This window comes from Coturnix japonica, chromosome 5, assembly GCF_001577835.2.
Source record: "Coturnix japonica isolate 7356 chromosome 5, Coturnix japonica 2.1, whole genome shotgun sequence".
NCBI lineage: Eukaryota > Metazoa > Chordata > Aves > Galliformes > Phasianidae > Coturnix > Coturnix japonica.
Genome location: NC_029520.1, coordinates 3,309,440 through 3,331,253, shown reverse-complemented (window position 1 = coordinate 3,331,253; position 21,814 = coordinate 3,309,440). Strand labels below are relative to the sequence as shown.

General features: G+C 37.7%; 1 long non-coding RNA gene across 4 annotated transcripts in view; it reads right to left on the bottom strand.

Moving 5' to 3' along the window:
* LOC107314326 overlaps nt 1-19,037 on the bottom strand; it is a 167,263-nt gene extending 148,226 nt beyond the window's left edge. For 3 of the 4 annotated variants that reach the window (XR_001555337.2, XR_001555340.2, XR_004307507.1), the window contains exons 1-2: nt 13,403-13,521; nt 13,081-13,196 (exon numbers count right to left, since the gene is read on the bottom strand). This is a non-coding gene — a long non-coding RNA (uncharacterized LOC107314326). Of the gene's footprint in view, nt 1-13,080; nt 13,197-13,402; nt 13,522-18,859 lie in introns of those variants that run through there. The other variant, XR_001555339.2, reaches the window with a different exon arrangement.
* Nucleotides 19,038-21,814: the final 2,777 nt, after the last annotated feature.

Sequence of the window (21,814 nt, the reverse complement as noted above, 5' to 3'; positions counted from 1 at the left end):
TGTTTTCCTGTGTGTCATTAAAGAAAAAAAATTTAGAAACACTGTTGTGATCTACAGATTGAGCTTTTTATGCTTAACATAAACATAACAATTCAAATATTCCAAGGTAGGAATAATTTCCATACCTTGCCCATTTTCCAAGAGGTTAGCCACTTGTACTCTTTGACAAAGATTATTTTTATTCCTCTCCGTGCAAGAAAAAATAATAAGCAAAATCTCTGAAAGAGAATATCAGTCTGCCCTGTTGGGACACACACTTCGGCAGAGGATAGAATCAAAGTAGTGTGTGCAGACTCGAGGCAGAACACCAAGAAGTCACATAGGAAGAGTCTGTTCTACATCAGAAGGAACAGAACAACCACAGTTATTTTACTAGTTAAGCAAATAAAGATACTTTCCAACTTATATTTCATTGACACAGTGACACGATAAGTCCAATTAACTATCAAAGAAATATGAATCCGATCAACATTTTCTATGACCCTCAAGTAGATTGCAACGCGAATACCCGAATGTCATTTTTTCCTCCTCGGTTCTAGTCCAGGGCTGAAGTAAAAGCCATGTGAAAATGAACTAAATGAGTTGTTTCTGTTTCTGCCTTTTTAGCTTCCACTTGGGAGAAGCTTAAAGCTTTTTGCTCTGTTTGGTTGGAAGAGAGAGTTTACCTCGTAAAAAGTAAGAGTTGCTTATTCTCATCTCCTTCAGTGAACTCTAAGGTCTTACATGGCTCCTACACAGGCTCAAATATTTGGTATGAAAGGGCAAAGAAAAAACTGATTGAGACCTCCTAGTATTTTCCAAACTCACTCCTGTCCTCTCTATATTGCAGTATTTCCATCTACATTTCACAGAAATTCTTGTACATAGTTACCTGTACACTCACTTGCAAGCTGGTGAGTTAGGGATTTAGGAAGGCACAGAAAAGAAGGATGTTGCCAACATTTGTGATGGCTTTTAAATGCCAGAATACTAGGAGAGAGAGGTAGATTGCCATGTCAGGCAGAAAGCGAATAAGTCCCTGGGGAGTATTTGAGAAGCATTAATCTTGGTGAATTGGACTACTGGAATGTACTTCCAAAGACTCAATTAACTGTTTCACTGGACGTTGGCATTTGTAATATGAATAGCATAACAAACACAACATAGTCCATACCTGAAACAACAGAGGGCTGATTAGCAGTACCATAACCAATAAATAAAAATACAAAGTAAGATTAAAGTGACTCCTGGCATGTGAACAAACAACATACAAAAAGCTAGGTTTTCCAGGCTGGTATGAAAAGCAGCACTAGCTCCTCAACCAAGATGAAGAGGTCTGGAGACATCAGGTCTTAGCATGGGACAGGATGTGTCTCTGTGTTCACTCATGCTGTAGAATCCTCCCTACTGACACAGCCTGCAAGGTGAAATTAGGGGCAGTATTGCTGCCGCATGTGCAGAGGTCTTTCTTGAATGAAGGACTAAATGCCAACTTAAAGATGCTTTTGATAAGGTTTTGTGGTGTGAATTTGGTTTAGTTGCATTCACTCACCACATGCAAAAAGTGAATCTGAAATTTCTCTCTTAAATATTTACCATGTCATCTAAATTGTCATACGCTCGGCTTACACTGACAAACAAGAGCACTTCATGACTTAAGCCAGTAATGAGAAAAGCATGAACATAATATTTTCAAGCCAAAAGGAAAGTCTTCCTCATATACAGTCAGTACGCAAACTTAGAAGTGATATACATTCCTAAAAGATGAGGAAAAAAAAAAAAAAAAAAAAAGAGAGATTAAAAATGTCAACATTGTTGTTTGTATGGGTTTTTTTTTGCACTTGCTAATAAACTCAAGAAAGAATGGGCTGGAGAATAGGTATTGCTTCAAAGTGAAGTTAGTGAATGAAGACTCGGGAGATCTTTGGTCATTTCCCAGCTATGTTATAAAGTTTTTGTGTGTCTCTAGGTAAGCCAGTTTATTTCCATCAGCAAAGGGAAAAGCATTTATCTCATTCTGGTTCACTACCTTATATACTTATATACTACTACTTTTATTTCTCTGCTGTCTTAGTTCTGACATTTCAAGATCCAAAGTTAATCAAGCTGTGTAGTTCTACTATTGCTCTTTCTTTCTTCTTGCTTCCCAGTAACAAAGTATTATGTGTGTATGCTTATTGGTATTGATTGCTCATGGTGTCACGATATAACACAAAGCCCCAGGTGCCACAAAATTTTGTTATGGAATGCACTGTATAGACTGCTAAAGGTGCTTAACACACTGTAACAAGTCAGCAAAAAGGCTACAAATAGCTCAAGGTATTAACAGAATTTTCTCAAGCTAACAGCAAATGCAACCAAAATAAACATGAAGCATGTCTCACATTGGTGGTGGCACGTGCCATTAAGGGACTGTTTATCGCTTTCAAAGGCAGTGTTGATAGACTTGGCAGTAAGGCTTTTTAAAGCCTTTGGAAGGATAATTATATGTTTTCTCTGGGCACATGCTAGAAATTCAAGACAGTTTATTAAGGAGAATACCGAATACATGATAAAAATCAACTTATTTACTGTTAATTTCCATAGAAGAATTGCAGAAATTAATTTAGATGGACTGAAATTTGCAGTGGCAACCGAAGCAGATCAACAGATGCTTAGGTACTTATTTTGTACCTAAGTATCTGGAAATTCTAGCATTACACTCTAGTGTAAACATTTACCACATTAAAAAAAATAAAATCAATATGCAATTTTATTCTATGAAAGCTCAATATAATAGCTACTTGGCAAAGATAAATGGAAGGTGGCTTACTAGAAGTCAAATTAGGCACTAGTGATTGCATTGAGTGTATTCAATTACTGCATCTATTGTTGAAGCAACAATAATTTCTCTTAATTGATTTATGCAGAATCTAAAACCCAAAAATGTCTCAATAGCACCTGAACAGTTTTGTCTCTCTGTCTGTGCAAAAACAAGGCATGTGCATGTTTCCAATATTCAAAATAAGCCTTAAAGAATAATCTCAGCTCAAACACAACGTTCACTAAAACACTAAATCTTCAACACAAGCCATTATGTTATTTATTTTCTAAGACTGTGATACACCGTGAGCTTTCTAGGAAGTGTCAAACTCTTTCAGTTCATGAGAATCACTAACTGCAGTTTGGAGCCACCAGGAATTAGGTGTTGAACTGGAGGCTTGGATTGAAACTAGATACTTTCCTTTTGTGATGTTTAAAGAGTGCACTGTGTGTCCAACAATACCTTGTTCCCCTCAAAATAATCTAATTCTTTTGGCTGTTCTTGGCTCTTAGAAATACTTAGGATATAAAGTTGTTGACAAGTAGGGAAAGTTATTTTTTTTCAAAGCAGTGCATTTCATCAGGCCTGTTGTGCTCCCTGATGGTACCTGCTCTGTGCAGGCCTGGATCAGAATCACACGCCTAATTTCTGCTGCTTCACAAACAATTCACAAATCCAGCAGAGCAAGCATTGTCTCCAGCCTGTAATCTATCAGTCACCATCACATCTTTGCATAATATGCCAAAGTAAGATTTATATCTAGAGATAGTCATTGCTTGGTTAAGTAAACCATACCTTCCCTGAAGAACTATGATGTGCATTGCCCAGTGTGGTCTTTGTCAAGACTTTCAATTCTTTTTTCCTATTAATTTAAATAGTTCTTATCACTAGATACGCATGATGCACCCAAATGAGTACAAACAGAAGCCAGATAGATGAGATGCTTTTCTTGATAATCCATTGAATGTTTAGTTAGGTCCTCAGTTCTGTATTATTCCCTTGTGTAACCCTAGATGCAGAGCTTGGGTAACCCACATGTAAAATAGAACAATATGTCCCTTTCTCAGCATGCAGTGTATGCCTGTTCATTTCAAAGAAGGAACTGTCTTCTCTTCAAAGCCTTCTTCTCCCTGTATTAATACTGACCAGACCATCTTAAAGAATATATGTCAACAACATTCACTATACATATGGCATTACACAGCAGAGTGAGGTTCAAATTTCAATCATGAATGCGTATTTGGCTTCAATCATCTTTTCTTCAGTAGATCAGAATTATTATCCTCATTTCACAGATGGAAAATCAAGATGAGGAAAGGGAATATCACCTCCTTTACAGGTCACTCAATGTGTCAGTGGCAAACTTGGATACAAAATTAGAGGGGTTTTTTGGGTAGCAAACACTACTCTATTAAGAAGGCAACACTGATTTTGGTCTTGTGAACAATATCCTTATACAAATTCACTAAAACCAAGACCCTAATACAAAATTATAGCAAGGTACACTACTGTCCCAGGATAATCGCATCTAATAGTTAAAATACTGCAGTGACAAATAGAGACTCTGTGATAGTACAAGAAGTCAAGATGTATTGCAACTTCTGTGCATTTTATTGGAGACACTTCTAAAAATAATCTCCTTCTTACAGACGTCACTGCTTTTTTTGACTCATGGGATGCCGTGGTAGAAAAAAGATAACTAACTGAAACTTCAGCTGTGATAGTGCCTTTAATTACTGATGCATGGTTCTCACTTCTCAAAGCTCACAGCCAAAATAAACCACAATGGAATATATATTTAACAATAGCTGAAGTATAGGAACAGTGCTGAGCACATTAGGTTAGCTTTCCACCCATAAGAGTCAAACTCAAACAAAACCCTTAAAATTAATGATCACCATCACAATATTTGTTTGTTTCCTGGTATTCTTCTTATAAAGATACAAACAGATAAGAACATTCATGAATTCCCAATTCTACCATCAAATGTTTTGCAGAGACCTTTGACTACAAGCTTACGTGGGAGTAAACTGAAAAGTTACTTAAATAGCAACTCTGAACTTAACAGCTCAGCAATGTGTGAACATTCTTTAATCTTCATCCAATATTCAAATCATGGCCAAGATAAATGCAGCATGGGTTTATTTTGTATTCATTTAAGGTTTTACATGAGTACTGGAACAAAGCCATTTACAGTACTCTATCAAAAACACATTATTTCTCTCTCAATCTCAGTGTTCACCTCTCCTAACACTCTTGATTCCCAGACAGAAAAGCTGAACCAAAGTACAGCCTCATAGATCTCCATCTTGTCCACCAGTGTCCTGTGAAAAAGCATTGTGATGCTGTTGCTGTAGTCAACAAGGCTAAAAGAAAATAAGGGATTGAGAACAGCAAGGGGATAAAACAGAAGGGGCAGCAAAATTGCCGTTCCACAGGAGGATTCCAGTCACATATCCACTAAGCACATGTCATGTGGTAAATTATACTTATGAAGGGCAAAAATTGAGATTTGGAGCACAGCATCATGAAATGTACCCTGTTGAACGAGTGGCAGTTTAATTATGGGAGAATATAAAAGGAATTTTTTACATAAGTTCTGAGGATTAACTAAAATTCATCGGAATTCACGTGAATCAGCTGTAAAATTAACTAAATACTGTAAAGCACACAACTTTTTCCTCAATCAATCAAAAAACTTGACAGATAAGGATCATGTTCCTTATGTGGAAATGTCAAAAGCATCAGTCCTTAACAAATTCAAAATCATTGTCTCATTTTCTTACCACAGTCATGTACAAGCCTATTACATAACAGTTTTGAACAGTAGTATAGGCACGTCCAGCTTAATCAGAGAGAAAATACCTCAATGGAATAGCAATAATTAATTTATACAGAAACTTAAGGAAACCCTGTTGGGAAAAAGTATGCCAAACTATTTTTGTATCACGAGATACTGATAGATTTAAAAAAAAAAAAAAAAAGCTTCACATGTTGAAAACAACCTAGCTCTATTTAATGAATTGGCAATTCAAATTACTTAGTAAAAGTGCAGCATTATAAATGCCTATTTCAGATGGGGTAATGAATATTTTGGAGTATGCATAAAATATGATGAAATAGTACAATATAATCATTGTGATTAAACGTGGAGAGGAAATATATGTGCATTTTTTGCACTATTCACTTCCTTTCCTTCACATGTTTTTCTCTATACTATTAAAATAGTATCAGACTTACGCTTAAATTTTTCTTACATAGAATATATTCATTTATGGAAACACAATTCTTTCCATGGCAACCAACCTTCATGTGAGGAATTCAGAATGTGCGAGCTTAACTGCAGGTGAACAGGAGCAGGAAAGGCTAGCAGTGTAGAAAAGGTGACATAGACGTGTCCAGCCCTCTAATGCAGAACTGCTGTGAAATGCTGTAAAACATCAGCTTGGAGAGATAAAAGATGCTTTTCTCATATTTGCTGTATGAAAAGAGAAATCATTGCATGCAGCTGCACTGAGTGCAGGGCTGGCGGCAAGGCCCCTAAGATGGTGCCCGGTGGTGAGGCCCTTAAGGTGGTGCCCAGTGGTGAGGCCCCTAATATGGTGCCCAGCAGCTGCCCTGGCTTACTTAAAATCATTAATTTTTTTTTTAGTGTATTTACTCACAGGAGTGTGCATTTTCAGGGAAGGCTGGTTTCCAGGGCCTAAAGGCTGGGATAAGGACCACAGGGCAGGGAAACTGCTCGGTCCATGAAAGAAATTCTAAATCTGCAATTGCCTCTGTATAATGGGCTGAAAACAAAACAAAACGCCCTGGCACTATCAGCTCCAGTTATACAGATGTCGCCTTGTTGCAAATCCAGGTCCTGTATATTAAATATGCTATGACAAATACTGTCATATTCACCCTCCCTAACACCAAAGTGGCAAAAATCCCTATCATCAGTCCCTTTAAATATGCAACTGAACCCAAGCTGAAATCACTGTTTCACTTTCAGCCACTGGCACAGCTACCAATACATTTCATTAAACAGAAAGGAGGCAAAGAGAGGATAAAGCAACAAATATAACAGGCAAAATAAAGCAAATAGGTTTTTTTTGTCTGACGCCTGTAGACAGTGGAAATAAACAAAATGTAAAAAGAAAGAAGTTGCTCAGTACCTTCCTCAGCACTATGGGTAAATTACTTGTTTCTTCTGGAAGAGGTATTTTAGCACAGTGGGATGTTCTTGTGTTGTGACAAGATAATGTGTGTGTAAAGCACTCCTATAATTTAGCTGTCACAAAGGCGCGCCTACTCAAGTGCATGTGTGTCAATGGAGAATTAGCTTTGATCTGTAAAATACATCAGATGGTTTCCATTCCTTACTTTGAATCGACTCAGTTTGATAAAGAAATTAATCTGACTATTTTTCTTATACGTATTGTCAGGATGTTTAATCTCTGGAACTGATGCCGTGATTGCATCCAGCTGTACGTAAAATAAAAAAATACCAACCAACTAATGTTAACATAGATAAAAATCACTTACTTTTTTTAAAAAATTATTTATCTCAGCATTTCCTGTTTAGAGTATATTAGACATTTAAGAGCTGTCGGGGGGCAGAGAAAATTGATATTTAATCCCAAACAGACACATTCAATTGTGGATCTGCAAAATATATTTTCAATAACTTTTGTAATTTCAGCATTAGCGAACCAGATGTGAATGTAGAGCAATTTTCTTGACTGTTCCTTCCAACACTAAGACTGACTTAAGCTTGTATCTATCTCCTCTCTCATTCAAACATCTGCAAGTTTAAAGAAGTGAGGAGGTACCGATGAGGATATGAATCCTTACATGCTCCAGCAGAAGACAGCTTTAACCACAGCTGGTGCCAAGCTTTTTCACTACAATGTTTTTTCTTTCAAACAAAAATTTAGCATTAGCCTGGACTCCAAGCTCTTCAATAAGTGCTTTTTCAGATAATCAACATACAAACAGAAAGCAAAACTGACTCAGATTTCCAGGAATAAGATCATAATGGAAAATGATAAGCATATACTGTAAAGCTAGGGTAACAATTTGCATCTATTTTTAAGAAGTCAATATCCTTTGAAGCTGACATTTACTTTGAGAGACTGATCTGTTTCCTACTTTACTCATTTACTTCCTGCACGTGCTCACTTGGATGCTCAAAATGCTTACTGTAAGAAATTGCAATGCGCTTTCTACACTGAGCATGTTTCAGAGTTTAGCTGTGGACAAAATTCATCTGTAATTCTTCATTTGGCACATGGGGAAAAAGCAAAAAGGCTAAGCATGAGATAACAAAATCTTTTTAAATAGAGTATTTATCTCACATATTTCTTACAGCCATACCAACTGTAACACTCCAAAATCTCACCTCTAGGCAGAGACGAGTCCTTAATTAAGAATTTAAGGCCAGGGATAACCTATGGTCATTTAGTACAGCACAAAAAAAGAGAACCTGGGATGACAAATGAAAAACATGCCTATACTAGCTCTTACAGCATGTTACATGTTTGTTTCATCTTGTCTCATTTGCTTGTTTCCAAAGACTACTTTTTTAGAATGAAAACATCAATTTTGGAGAATATATGTTAGTCTTTACTGCTAGTACTGTACTTCTACAAATTAATACACTAATAATCTAACATAACACATGTTTTAATACTGGTGAAGGAAGAGGAAAATATGCACAGAGGTGGGCTGTTTCAGCTTCTGATGAAATCCAGGTGACAGGGCAAAGAAAGATGAAGCAGATAAAATTTTTAAACTTCTGAACTTCTTAGGGAGGAGCGTAGAGGAGAGAAGGAACTGAGCAACTGTGCTGAACAATCAGAGCCAAGTCACCTGAGCAGGAGGAAGCAAAGTGCTACCAAGAGGCACCAAATCTCTTCTCAGTCTCTCCATGTCCACATGTGTGTAAGTGGCTATTAGCTGTCATAAGCAGCAGTTAATCTCTGAACATCAAAAAAAAAAAACACACCCATATTTGCAAGATATCTTCCAAGAACAATTCGCAGATATGAAAAAGACAAAGGCAGTCCTGTCTGTACTTTCAGCCATACCAGGGAAGAACAAGAAGTGTTTCACAATACAGCCTGTATGATTTGTTGCAAAGTCACAGGAATCAATAACTTTGTCATCAATCCTTTGCTTTGGGAACCAGCTCTTCTCCAGTCTTCACAAGGCAACTCAGTGATATCAGGTTCTGCTAGCTCCTGATCTGCTTTCCCTCAGGTACCTTCCTTAATTACCACCAGGAGCACCCTCCCTGCAGAAAACAAACTAGCATCCCTTAACCTTTTTCAAGTCCTCCCTCACCACTAAGTCCTACTCTGAAGCTACTACTGTCACCTAATGATGGTCAGGCAGGTGGCAAAAGCATAGGATGCTGCTGCTTCATTGACCGCACTGCTCTACCTCATGGGAGGAAACACTTATTTTACTTTTCTTGCTTTCTTTTTGCCTACAAACTATTTCCTTTGTTACATCCTCCCCAAAGAAAGAGAGGAAAAGAATCCAAGTCAAATCAGAGCAAAAATCCTAGCATTTCCTTTAAAAAAAAATGAAAAGGAAAGGAACAAAAAGCTGTCCTTGTTCAGTGGTCCATTATTACTTCATCATCATCTTCTCAAATTATTCATCTCATATCTTGGACTCCAGAAACACGCTATCCTTTTACTACTGATATGAATGATATGAGATGATACATGGGATACATGGGATTTCATCTTCATCTATGCTCTTGGCTGCAACCATTTTAAAGGACTAGTAGTAACAGGTGTACTTAGAACTAAACTCAACTAAGATGAGATTTGTTGTGAGAAAGGAAGCAACAAAGTGGAATGCAAACCTGCTAAAGACTACGTTTTTGGCTTAACAGTGAGCTAAAAAAGCACGCATGAACTTGTGGGTCCATAAAAATGGCAGCATTTAAGTCTGCAGAAGTTTATTATATAGAAGTTGTAGGTTTGTTTCGGGCTTGAAAAAAAACTAGAAATACACAAAGCCAGAATGTGAGTAGGCAGAAAATCTTAATAGATGTGTCCTCAGAATACATTCTGAGGAAACTTGTCATAGAAAGAGTTTAATGTCTTTCAGATACTCCGTGCTGCTCAATAATCAAACAGAATTAAAGCTTAGTTAATTACACAGTTTGAAATGAATGTATTAGTTACTTAATGGTACCACTTCTATCCCTAATAGACTTCAAGCTGTATAGCAAAATCAGGAATTGGAACAGAAGCTCAGCATGATTTGCCATATGCACAGATAATGGACAGAGACCATTAACTGCCTTTAATGGTGTGCACATCAAGAACTTACTGAAGAAAGAATACAAGTATCTGAATCATGTGCTACAGCGAATGTGAAAACAGGAATTCTCTAATCTCTGGTAGAAAGGTAAATGCAATGGTTGAGGAAATAATAACTCCTAGGGCAAGAAAAGCTGGACTAACTACCAATGTACAGGAAATAACAAAGGAACAGTATTCTTTTGACGAAGGTTTGAAATCTTCAGACATAAAAGGAGACGGTCAGTATTTTGCACCAGAATGTGTCATTCCCTGAAGCACTTCAGTAGCTTTAACCAAAATAGCACACATATATACACCTATTTTAGAGTCAATAGTGAGCAAAGAATTATGCTGAAATTCCCAAATGTTTCACAGCATCTGACGTAGAAAAAAGTGATGCATTCGACTCCAGCTGCCTGAAGGTAATGCAGGCATATACTCAGACTACACAGAAAAGCTGTGAAAGAAAGGAACAAACTTCCAGATGTCTGGAGATCTTTACAACAGGCTATTACTTTTGTGCAACCAGGAAGCAGTGTACTGGTACTGGTCACCACCATCATCACTAGGGGTTGGACTCAGTGATTTCTAGAGGTCCCTTCCAATCCCTACAGTTCTGTGATTCTGTGATCACAATATTTGTTTATCATAAAAAAGAATTCAGAGGGTTTAAAACTTGACGCCATCTCACACTGCAAAACTTTTAACAGCAGAGGTCTATATGCTTCCCTTACTTACACAGGCTTTCTTAACACACATAAAACACCATTGCAATGCAACTTTGATCTTGCCACCCAAGAAAGTCCTTGCCTGCAGACAGTGCTTTATAAATACTAATTTGCTGCTTTAGAAAATGGGTAGACTTGTATCCTATGATCAGAAATGTAAATCATCTACAACAGAGTGTATTTATATCCCAAAAATTTAGACAGGCAAAGATGTGCACATATTTCATAATACTGTTATATTAAACGTGGAATAACCATTTCAGATCCACAAGAAAGACCACAGGTTTTCTGTAAAGGAATGACAACAAAATCAACCACGTCCAAAAGCTGACAACTGGAAATGCACAAAGAAATCTCCAGTCGTCTTGTAGGCAAATTATCACAAAACTGATTGGGTAGCCTCACACTATCCTTCATTAAATGTAATTAATTGTGTAATTCCGTGATACGCATATGCAGCATTAGCTTGTAAAATTAGCCACTATGAAAGAAACTTCCATTCAGCATCTAGCAATGTGTTAGACATATCTGCAGTGCCAACTATCTTAGTAATTATAATCTGACCCCAATTCCCATCATTATAGAATTTTTGCATTAACATAAGAACTAGAGATTTCCTTCTCACAACTGCTTTAATAAAATGACCTTATTGTTTTTTGGCAGTAAAGAAGTTATACACTAACATTATGCTATATGCTTGGCTTGTATCCATGTCTTTATGCTGTATCTTTGTGTCAGTAAGCTTTACTTTTGTCTGTTATCATTAGATCAATCATTTCTTAGACTGAAAAACTAAATAAATAAACCAACAAATTCAAGTTGTTGGAAAACACAAAGTGGAAAACCAACTACTGTCACTCTTACCCCTAAACCTCTGCTTGGCAGTGGTGCACACCATACTGCAGAAGCCACTGCATTATACAGTCAACAAAAATTCGGACAACTTACAGTCATTAAAAACTCAATGTGAAGCTTGGAGCTTGTGTGAGGTTGATAAAGCCAGAACAGTCCCATAAAATGAGGCCAGTTCAGCCAAGTCTTTCACACCACTTTCAGAGCTACTACAGACACTGCCTTAACCTTGCCATTGCTGCACATCCTTCTGTGGTACACGTGCAGCTTGCTTGCCTATTCCCTTGGTGAGAAAATACAGAATCAACACACTGTCACTCTTGCTGTCCAGGCCCTTCTGGCTTACTGGCTGAGGAACGGATTTCCTAATGGGCCTTTGTGGCTACTCCAGTTTAGAGACTGGGGAAAAGTTACACATGGGTATATGCGTCTGCAATGCCAAGCTACCATTAGCATAGTGAAGATGCTCTTAGAAACACCAGGGAAGAAGAAAAGAACTGAGCTTCACCTGTGAGGTGGTAATGACAGCTTCTAGAAGGGCCATACAGCAGAAGATTGCTCTGTGTCTCTGGTGAAGGAATAAGGATACATGCAGAGTTTCCATTCTCTGAATCTTATGGTTAACATGCAGTACGTTCCTACTTAGAGTCTTCATTTTCTTTGAGCTGGATGCAACAGAAGTACCAGAATACCAAGTACTAGGACACTGCTCAAACTGCAGTTCTGGTCTTGTGCTGTGCTGGGGAACATGAACAAATATCTTATAACTGTGCATAAAAAAAGATTTACTGCCGCTTTTTTTTTTTTTTTTTTTTTTTTTTCCCCAGCAAGAATACCAAGCAGTAACATGGATTTCTTCTAATTTTAAATATAAGTGCCAGGCTGAGTGACCCATACAGCTTTTCCTTCCTGCGTATGCGGTGCCCTACTTATATGGCTTTTTGCACATTCCCAGCTATGAGTATATGCAACTCAGTGCCTAATGCAAGTATGCCATTGGATCTTGCATCTGTGAAGTCAAAATTTCTTTTCTGCTAGCTTTCATTTGAACAAGTCTTCCATTGTAAAAAGAGAAGGACAACTATATCTGTACAGAGGATTATAAAAAGACCCTCTTATAGTTTCGGACTAAAACTTTGTGGGCAAAAATTAGATGTGAATAAACTGACAAGTGAATGTACCCCCTGTAGCTCCAATAGTTTGAATCTACCACAATTATTCTCTCCAGGTTGTAAAATCAGATTCAAAAGATTATTTAACACGGGTTCATGCAAATGGGATGTGAAATGATAAAACATGTTCATGTGTTCTAAAGCATCAGCAGAGTATCACTTAGTAATTTACAGCTGAAACACTATGAAAGAATGACTTCCAAGCAAAGCAGGGATAAAAAACCCTGTGTCCTTCTTACCACTTTAGGATTCAGCATCTTCTGAACTCAGCAACGTCTTGCTCTTCGATTTCAAATGGCATCAGTAGGTTCTTTGGAACTTCATGACTTTGTTCCCAGCTGCTGTTTGTCGACTTCTTAATAAACGATTAAGACAAAGCAAAGTGAATCACAGTGACAGCGATATACTAGAATTAAGTAGCTTCCTCATTAAATTATGTAAGTCAACAATGAAATATAAATTTACAAATGTTTCTATTACTAAACTTCTGCTGTTACCAGCAACAGGCTTTAATAGGTAGAAATATTTACTTAATCACTGGCTCAATTAAATTTGTTTTACCTTGCCTAGACTACAGAAGATTCTTATTTTATCAACATTTTATCAACATGTTTCTTATGAATCAGTGAATAGCAAAACTCTCAGCTGGACTCTTGCCTCTGCTCTTCATCTGGATTTGATCTGACTCTCATGAGCTCACTGTTACATCATTCAGAGAAAAAAATTCAGATAACTCCAGTGTCAAAGTAGTTCAGTCTCCACCCCACCCCCCCTTTTTTTTTTTTACGCAAAGAATGAGCAGTTTTCTTTTTAGCATAGCATTCAGCCAGCTTCCTGCCTCACCCATCCCTTAAGCACATAAGGCCAATGTCATACTCACATTACCTTCTACAAACTGAATTTAAACACATCAGCCACATATTATTTGCTTTTTAAAAACATAGCTATGGAAAGTGCTTAACAAAAGAAAACTAAGGATTTTAGAATATTTTTAACTGACTTAAACTAGGAAGGGATTCCACACGATGCTGCAAAGGAGCAGTTAGTATATCATGTGAAAGTTTGCTCGAGAGCAGCAATCCTGCAAATTCTTCAAAAGCAGATTAAAATCTTATGAATGATTCAAATACAATGACTGAAATATTAACCATTTTATTTATGACATTCTAAGGGCCTGTCCTAAGAAGAGCTTGTGAAGCAGAGTCCCCTCTTACTTGCAAGATATCTAATATAACTTTGTAGTAAAACCTATTTATGTCAGTACATTGAAAATTTACTTTTGCTCAGCGGCAGTAGTTTGATGTATTCTTGGGCCATCACTAACGTCTGCTATGTGTTTACATCTCCTTTTAGTTGTCCTGGGAGATTCTGGGAAGCTAATCACATGCACCATCTCATATTTATTAAACCAATCTTCTGAAACAGGCAGTCCATGTCAATAGTGAAACCATGCACATTTCACTCTACCAAGAATGACTGATATCGGCTTTCATGAATCATGCAGACACAGCCTTACAAAATGCTACTTAATCTCAGAACTTCTCCTCAAAAGAAGCATCTTGGTGTGATTTTTTCAGTAGCTTCCACAATGCTCAAGTTAATGCCACATGAAACCTCAGCAACTTCTTCTCCAAAAGCTAAAAGGATCATTTTTTCTCATTTCTCTCTTCCTATTCCTTATCATCTCTCCCTATTGAATACAACTATATTTCAGTACGATAACCTTAGGATTTTTTCTGTGCTATCGTCTGTAAAATTCTGTAACTCTATACATTCTAAATGGTATCAGTTTTAGCCAAGACTTAAGAGTTGTACTTTCTATTGGAAGAAAACTGTCCAGTCCTGGGAACTGCTGAGAGCACTGAAGTCCACTTAAAAATGTCTTCTATGAGTTTTCCACAACTGCTAAACTATTACTAGAGCTTATTGTCCATCCTCATAGCCACGGGTCTTTCTGCTCTTATAAAATGAAATGATCTTTTTCTAAAAATGGATTGCTCCCAGCTGTCTGCTGGGAGTGAATCCTGGCCCAAACCAGCTAATCTCATGTCCAAGAAACGATCAGGAAAAACCCTGACCGGGTCAAACAGAAGAGGCAAGAACTGTTCTAACAGGAAGCAACACAGGCAATCAAGATTCAGTACTGGGAAATATTCCCTGTTACTGCTGGACAGGAATTACAACTTGGCACTGCCTAGAAACCATAAAACCCTATTTAGTGCAATGCTAGATATACACTAAGTATTGGAGGCTCAGATAAAAGCTTTTATTTTTCTTTTCCTCTCTCTTATGAAAGTTTACATGTAATACTCTCTCCTTTCATTAGCATGGCAATAAACAAGCATAAAGGACAAATATTCTTTTAAAATTTTCTCTTGAGTCTAGAAATGATGACAGATCTGAAATAATTTCAGTTTTGCAGTTGGCAGCCTTATGCTATTCTCTGAGCTAATATAGCAGAGCAGCTTGTTTCAACAGTTCCAAGTTCTCTAACAAGACCAAGAGTGTTGCATTTCACAGTTGAACCGCTGGGGACTGAATGTCAACCCCACCAGTTCCTTGAGTTTGGTAACACTGTGAGCTCTTTTTACTACATAGGTACATAAAAGATAAATGCAGATCATGAGAAGTCATGCCCCAGCACCAATGAGATTTTTTCACACACACAGCAGGCAGGCACCCATGTGAGGCTCACATGTTACGAGTTCAACATCTGCACCTCCATTACCCCATCATACAACCTAATCACAGTCTTGTTTATAAAAGCTCCAGTAAAAAGTCAAGACGTTGCTCCCCTGAATCAGCTCCTTTTATCATATGATTTTTCCTTTTCCTCTAATCCAAATAAGGTGCCATGAGTTCATGTGTGCCTGCCCCAGTGGGCTACCACCTATCTGGCAGCAGGTGGGTCTCTTTCTTTCAATGGAGCACTCTACAAAACAGCCTTTCACTCTGTTATCATGGGGCAAATTTCAGTCCCACTCAAACCTATTGTCCAATTGCCTTCGTGTAATTACAGCCACAGCCCAACATGCACTGCTGCAGACAAAAAGCCACAGCAGTTTGGAAACATGCTTTATTCATCTGAGATTTAATGACCTATTTGCTTTTTCCAGAAGACTACATGTTGTGTCATTTTGCTCTAACAGATAGTACAAACAGCTCTTCTTAAAGCTGTGACCCTTAATTTTGTTTGCTGGTTTTGCATAATGTGAAAAGACACGTTTAACAGTCTCTCCAGTAACAGTGAGAGTCACTGCAGTGGATTTATTCTAAGAATTCTCTTCACATACATAAATTCCCAATGAATCTCAGCTCTTTGTAATGATAACTCACATAAAATCTCCTCTTACAATTGCTTATGTCCTGACATTCTTCTTGATGTGTGTTTGATTTCCCTTTTCCTGTTATTCTTGTCCTCTATCAGCAAATTTATTTTATGTAACGGCCTGAAGGAGAAGTGAGTCTTTTCAGGATGGAAGGACAAAGGTGTTTCAGAGATGACGTTTGTGGAGTAGTTGTCACCATGATTTAACTTAACAATTTAAAGGTAAGCCGATTGGCCAAATTCACGACAGATACTGAGAAATTAGATTTCACTGTATTTAGGCGACATGCATGATGTAGGTTTGCAGTGGTCTAGTTAAATATGGAGGCTATTTACTTATATTTTTATAGATTATTTCTTATGTTTGTTGTTAGTTTTCTTTAAAAACAAACAAACAAACAAACAAAACCCCCACAACATTAGCAGCACTTTTTGGCCTTATTTTCCGAAGACGTTTTGTCCCAGGATATCAGACAGCAGCCATTATTGCACAAATGTATCACATAGCAATGTGAGCCTTGCACTGTTTAAAAGTACTTTGTAACAATTACATATTCTGCCACCTTTGTCACTTGTTGCAAAAGCTGAGGGATTGTAACAGATGCCTTCAGAGTCGTGTTGCTATGGCGTGCTGATACACAAAGAGCAATGCTCACACAGTTACTCATCTGTGACCAAAGTTAGCCACTCATCGTCCCCACCACTGCAGCCTACACCACGTAGCAGTCCCATGAGCTGCACACATTCTATTTGACAGGAAGTAATGGTCTGGATGGAGGCGATGAAGTGAAAGAAGCGTTCATCTTATATCAGTACAAACAGCAAAACCCAGCACCGATGCTTTTCCTAAAGATATCTGTGCTCTCAGCTGTAAATGTACCCTTCCTCCTCTTCATCTCCCTGTTTCTTCTGACACTTCAATTGTAAGAAGGCTTTATTTTGGATTGCGTTCTGTATGAAAAGTGGCACTGTCCTCAGAGGAATAGATCACTGACCCACAAAAGCCTTGGTATGGTTACCAATCAGCCTTTTGAGCACACTCAGGGATTCACCAAAGTTATCTAGGCTGAAGAAATCTTATCAAAGTCTTCTGTATTATACCAACTGCAGAAGCATCAAGGGGAATTTTATGCTAATGATTCTCTTTAATCTCCATATAATTCAGGCCAGCTAAAAATAGATCTTTTACAAACAATGAATCATCATGACTTTAAGTGAATGCATTTCTGCCACAATAAAGTTGAAGTCTCTGTTCCATAACACCTTTCTTCCCTCTCTTCATCTAACAAGCAGCCAACAAGCCACTTGACAATAATAAATACCATTATTTGTCTTTCTACTCTCCTTATTCAACTACAAATAGCATGACCAGAGACAAGTAAAGAATTCCAAACACCACATTAATTGGAAGGATAAAATTATTTCAGAGGAAAAACAACATTTACCAATTGATTAGAATTAACAAAATTGGACATGAGATTGTCAGACCTCGTGGAGGTAGGAAAAGTCAAGGTAGTTTCTTTCCAGAGATGGGGTGGGGGAAAGGAACCTAATCCCAGGGATGGCTTGTAGACCTACTTTTACTGCTGTCCCACTCTTCTGAAATGTGAGGGGAAGCCAGAGATACACGGAGTGACTGAAGCTATTTGTATGATTAATTAGTGCCCATGTAACCCTGTAGATCAGATCTGTCTCAAAAAATTTCATTTAGTGGTATTCTATACGCAAAGATTTCTCTCAGTATGTCACCATGAGAAGAAAAAAATAGCTTTGAAAATGCTCTAAGGCAGGTCTGCACATTAAGGAAATACTTTTGTACTTCTTAGCCTATTTTACTCAAAGCTGCCACTGCTGAAGAGAAGTACAAACAGTCATGTTTAAATCCTAAACACTAATTCTTCTGGCAGCTGATAAACTACTCACCTCTCAGTGACAGTATAATTATTTCCTAACATAGTTCTGGATTCCTTGAATTTTACCAACACCCTCCTGAAATTCCCTTCAGACTGATATATAAGATAAAGGTTTGTATGCATTTTTCTTAGACAGCAGGTGGAATAAATGAACAACTAAATGGCAAAGGCCACTGTTAATATCAGAGAGTTTGAGGGCAAAGTGAGATCCAGGTGTTGGCTGATGAAAAGTAACTATGAGAAAAGCTGAAACGTTGTTTCCTGGGCTTTTAAAAGCCTCCCCGCTTGAACTTCTCTCTTCTTGCTTTTGAATCTCATTATATTTTGTTCTATACAGTTTGGTGAAAGTTAAGTATTATTCCAGAGTTAAGACCAATTTCATATTTCAGCCCATGAAACATCATGGATCTGATGTGGTAGGGTCCTATGCAAATGCCAATCTTGGGCAGCATGACAGCAGCAAATCCCCATAAGAAACAACGGCTCAGCTGCTACCCAGTGCTAGACAATCTCTGCGACCCCATGCACCATGAAGAATTACAGAACTTGAAGCACTATTTAATCTTAAAAATTTCTATTTTAAGCTATTGCAATATGTGCATATGTTTACACAAATATATATGCCAACAAAATCAATAGGTACAGATTCAAAATACAGACCAAGAGAAAAAGAAGAGTAATCATGGAGCCTGTAACTGTGCAAACAGCCTAAGCAGAGAAACAGATCTTGCAGGATGCATAGTAGACTGGTTCTGCCAGGCAATGGACATCACTTACCTCTCCATAATCCTTCCTGGACAGCTGAAGAGGCCTGTTAGCTGAGAATATGCCATTTTCTGCTCTGTCAAGTTTCCCAGTGTAGAGCACAGAGTGGTCCAAGTGTCTGAACTTTGGATCACGATGATGATAAGAATGATCTTCAGAGACCACAGAATTTCTCCAGGACTCTGAATTTTACCTGAACAAAGCATAAGATTACGTTTGGTTATTTGCCTTCAAAGTGACCGCCTAAATCTCTCTGTCGTGCCGATACTTTAAACATATGACCAAGAAAATTGCTTTCTCCTCAGTCTGAAGGCGCTCTAAATGGCTGAAGTATAAGCTGAACTGGAACTGCACACTCGTTAGGATTCCGATTTTTATATTTTCTGCCAGCAAGTGTTGGAAGAGCTCCCTTCTGGACCAGCAGTTACAGACACAGGTACACTAAAAGCAGTTTTGCATGTTCAGATCTTACGGGAACTTTCCTATAAGTGCGTATGTAAGGAGATAGATTACCAGGAAAGGCATATTATAATATGAATTGTAATAAACACTGATACAGTAATTCACTTTTGTGGTCACAGACCACAGTGAAGAAGGTGGGAGAGAATACAGCTACGGGAAGACTGTTGATTTCAAATTTTCCTACAGACAGGAAGAGGAAAGGATAGAGAACAGTTAATGAAAATCCGGAGAAAGCACCAAACATAGAAAAAAGTACAGTTAAAGTGCTATGAGACAGACAACGTGTTAAAAATACAGCAGCTTCCTTGCTATCAAGCACCGCCTCTGTCTTTCTCTGTGCTAACTCTTAAGTTGCTACATTCAAAGAAGAATGAACACTGAAGTGCAATTCCTCATTTTGAGTTACCACTAGAAATCAGTGCAGTGGACAAGTGAACGCATCACTTCAAGGACACAAAATTATAGTAATTAATGTAGTAGTCCGTAGTGAGCCACGGTAGATCCCACCATAGGATATCTGATGGAGCTTTCTAAGCCTTAGAACAGCCTGTTGATGAGCACTACTGATGCTTGACATGGAACACATGCAGGCATTTCTTTAAAGTAAAATTGTAACAGCAGTCAAAGAAGCCCTTAATGAGTACAAACACTTTTCATGTTCTCTCTGTTATGCAGCGATTGAGGTATATTGTTTTTCACAGAACACTGAAGTGCCATCAAGTGCATTATGCTTCCCTGCTTACACTCTTCTTTGTGTAATTTCTGGGCATTAAGGAACCCTCACAGAGGTGGAAATACTGAGGGCTTGTTGTCTAGAATGTAAGATACCAATTTACAGAGCAAGTCTATGTAAGTTATTCTTTAAGCCCTCCTGGCTCAGAATAAGCAGGAGATTTTTTAACCTTTGGGGCCTAATTGACCAAATGAGACAGGAACAGACTCTTTCAGGTGGGTTAAGTTCCTTTGCATGCATTGCAAACCCAGAATATCAGCATGGGGAATGAAAAATTCATGTAGGTTCCCACGTGACTTAATGTTCATCTACCATATGCATTCATATTTTTATTCCACAGGGTTTTCTTTCTCAGGAGTAAAACATGCAAATTGTTTTCTTGCATTAATTAAACTAGCCTACAAACTGAAATGTATGCCAGGGAAGTCTTTCCTTGAAGATTCTCCTGAAAGCTTTCCAGATTTGTACACTTCATTATTTTCACACCACACTGTACTTCATTTTTAATACCTTCAATGTTTTTTTTTGTAAGGTGTGGGATTATAAAACTTAAAATTACGAATCTACTGATTACTTTCAAGGAAAATGAGCACTTTTCTTCATAATGGCTCCTTCATAAATTAAGTTAGGTGGGTAATTGCAGCAGCCTACTTAGCCTACATAAAAGCAACAACAACAAAAAAAACCCAGTAATTTTGTTTTATTCTTGCTTACTATTTTTTAAATATATTATTGGTTCTTTGTTACTGAATATAGGATGCAGATTTCAGATTAAAAACCCTTTTTCAAGTTCTCTTTTAACTGAATGTTCCATTGTGCAATGAGCTACAAGTAATCTCAGTGCTAAGAGTCGGGGCAAAATCCTAAAGTACCTAACCCTTCTAACGAGATTACATATAATTGTGAAATCTGTGAATAATCTCCCTTAGGAAATATTAAAAATAGATCCAATTTGGTAAATCACGGTATATTGGTGTATTAATGCTTTCAAATAAATTCAGTTGAAGGGGAAAAAGAAAACATGCTTGTAAGTTGCTTGCCTGTTGGGCAAATATTAACAACAATATCCTCACTTTGCTGTCAGCTCCATTTTTCAGCTGCTGAAATCTTCCTACTCCAACTGGAAAGAGATGCAAAAAAAAAAATCATAAATACTTAGCACCGGTTCTTCTCTATGTTGATATGTAAATATTCTTAAATGGAAAGAACAGGTTCCTTTCACTCCCTCTGTAGGGGAGACAGCACAATAACAATGGACAAAAGATCGTCTCACGTGCTCCAGCCTTCTTGAACAAGACATTTCTAAGTGCCTTTGAACTGGGGGAAATACCCTCCAGAGCTTCTTGAGCTTTGTATTTTTTAGGCACAAGTCTCTATCACTTAATATTCTGGTTACTCCTTTCTTAGGCTAAAAACGTTAACAAAAAGAAAGCAGATCTGACGATAGGAAATGCTACTAAACACTGATTCCATATCTTGACTAACAAGTTGCAGAAACAAATTAAATCAAGTCTGCCACTGAGGCATTTTCAGGGTGAATGATGTGAATTGGTCAATCCATGTACTTTTCTTCATCAGCACAATTACAACACAACAGGTTTCTGAAGTTTCTTCTGCTTCTGAAGTTTCTTCTGCTTCTGAAGTTTCTCCATTTTGGCATTTATTTTACACATAAATTTAAAACAATATAATAAAGGACAGAGATGCCCACTGGGAAACTGCACAAGTAATTTTCTTCAGTTTTGTGACTCCAGTAACATTTCAGGTGTGTG